Source organism: Bubalus kerabau, chromosome 23, assembly GCF_029407905.1.
Source record: "Bubalus kerabau isolate K-KA32 ecotype Philippines breed swamp buffalo chromosome 23, PCC_UOA_SB_1v2, whole genome shotgun sequence".
NCBI classification, from domain to species: Eukaryota; Metazoa; Chordata; class Mammalia; order Artiodactyla; family Bovidae; genus Bubalus; species Bubalus kerabau.
The window spans coordinates 21,398,310-21,400,912 of NC_073646.1; the positions used below are offsets into that span (position 1 = coordinate 21,398,310).

Below are 2,603 nucleotides of genomic sequence, written 5' to 3' on the forward strand. Positions count from 1 at the left end.
CTCTTGGGCCCTTCCTCTGGAGATTCTGATACCCATGCATCTCGGTTGAAGCCTAGGAATTTGCATTTTGAACAAGTACAAGGCTTGATCTTGCCTCCAACAGTGGGATAAAAATAATCAATTTTGTTCTCAGTGTGGAAGAGAGCTCTCTTCATCATTCTCTCCCCCTTGCCCCCACTTTCAACTCTGGACAACACTCCTTACTGGGAAGAAAGGGGCACATGGTTGGACACGTATTTTGTAGTCTGTTTTCCAGTGTTCATCACTGAGTTCTAAGATACCACAGTTTTCAGAGAGATTCTTCTTTTCACAGCTATAGCTCTGTGCATTTTCCTTAGTGACTGTCCCCTGAATTTTTCTCCCACACCAGGGGTGCATTCCCTGGAGCTGCTGGGGCAGGTGCAGAGGTGAGGGAGGCAACATGACATGGATTAACAATTGCCATGTCTCAGGATGCTCTTTACTTAGCCCTCCTTTGCTTAGCATGTATTCTGCTTGTCAGCTCTTCCTTGAGACCATCAATTAGGTGACTGCTCCAGATTGAATCCATTCTCACAACCAAAGCAACCATATGTGAGAGGTCATTGTTTTCTCTTTGGATCAGAGACTCTATTTGAGGTTTCTTTTGTCATCATTCTCAATAATTCTTGACCTTATCTGAATTGACCTTTTCAATATACATGATAGATAAACAGCTATTTCCCTCTCCCAAATGAGGAAAAGACACTAATAGTCCAATTATAGGACAAAAATACAAGTGGCCAATAAATAAGTAATAATAATAGCAATAACAAAAAATAAATGCAAAAATTTTTCAATGAGATATCAATTTTTCATGTGGTATGGAAAAGATTAAAGATTAATAATAGTGTGCATTATCAGTGGGGTTATTGTCAAACAGCATTCCCATTGGTGGGAACTATGAATTGGTCCAAAAACTGTAGAGGAAAATCTGGCAGTAGCCATCAAAATTTAAAATAATGCATATCACTGAGAAAGCAATTCCAGTTCTAGTAATTTACTTTACAGAGCTATTGACAAAAATATGCAAAAATATCTATATTTATATGAGTCTATATCTATCTACATAGATATAGATATTTATTGCAGAATTTTTTATACAAGTGAAACATTGGGAAATAACCTAAATCTCCACCGATAGGGAGACAATAAAATCATCTCTGGTTCATCTAGATACTCTGCAGCTGTTAACTAGAATGAGGTGGACCTGGTGTAAAGATCATTGGGTCATTAACTAAAGAAAACAGTGGTTGTTGGTGGTTCAGTTGCTAAGTCGTGTCCGACTCTTGCAACCCCGTGAACTGTAGCCCGCCAGGCTCCTCTGTCATGGGGTTCTCCAGGCAAGAATACCAGAGTGGGTTGCCATTTCCTTCTCCAACTAAATAATGAAGAATACCTTCCAGGTCTTGGCCTTTGGCCCTAGGCGCAGAGGTTTCTGGGAGCTGAAAGTCATAATGACGTCTGCATGGTCTGTCTGTATGATCTCAGGCCACAGGCTGTATCCGAGCTTGGGCCAAAGTGAGTGGCAGGAGAAAACCAGACTGTGGGTGGGGCCGGAAAGGTCCTTTGGAGGTTGAGGCAGAGAACCCAGTGCAGGCAGAGGAGGCCCCAGAGCTTCAGACGAGTTTCTCCAGTCTCCGGTGGCCGTGGAGAATACAGTGAGCAGGTGACTCTGCAGAGGGACACCGCTCGCCGAGTGGGGCAGGGGTGAAGAGTCTGCAGGTTCCCTGTGACAACCCGAAGCATAAAGGATGGCAACAGCAGCTCAGCCAGCTTTTGAACCTGCAAGAAGAGGTGGGAGAGGAAAAGGTGAAGGTGATTTGAACAAACGCTCAAAGCAGTATTCAAGCAGAGAACTACCCTCTCATACAAAGATAAAATATAGACAGACCACTCAGGATGCCCCTGAAGACGTGTGAATCTGTGATTTCAGGAGAGAGCTGGAACACAGAGAGAGCTGCTGCTGCAAAGTAAAAATAGAGATCGGCCAGCCTGAGAACACACAGCCTCTTCTTCAGTGTCAAAGAAGCTCCATTGGACCAGATTCCTGCGGCCAAGCTTGATGTAGACCACCGTCTAACAGACGAGGAAGATGAAGATTTTGAAGAGGAGAGTGATGGTGATGACACTGCAGCTCTTCCTGCAGAGCTGGAAAAAAATTAAAACAGAAAGAACTGAAGCATAGGCCAGGAAGGAACACGAGCAGAAGCTGAAGAAGAAGGGAGTCCTATAGAAAACATTCTGAGTGGAAACCCTGTCCTTAATCCCACTGGCCCATCCCAGCCTCAGGCCAGCTTCAAAGTTAAGAGAAGGTGGGATGATGATGTTGTCTTCAAGAACTGTGCAAAAGGTGTAGACGACATGGAAGCAACCTAGATGTCCATCAGCAGATGAATGGATAAGAAAGCTGTGGTACATATACACAATGGAGTATTACTCAGCCATTAAAAAGAATACATTTGAATCAGTTCTAATGAGGTGGATGAAACTGGAGCCTATTATACAGAGTGAAGTAAGCCAGAAGGAAAAACACCAATACAGTATACTAATGCATATATATGGAATTTAGAAAGATGGTAACA

General features: G+C 43.2%; 1 pseudogene; it reads left to right on the top strand.

Moving 5' to 3' along the window:
• The first annotated feature begins 1,077 nt into the window (after positions 1-1,077).
• LOC129637641 (spliceosome-associated protein CWC15 homolog) lies at positions 1,078-2,397 on the top strand (annotated as a pseudogene).
• The last annotated feature ends 206 nt before the right edge of the window (positions 2,398-2,603 follow it).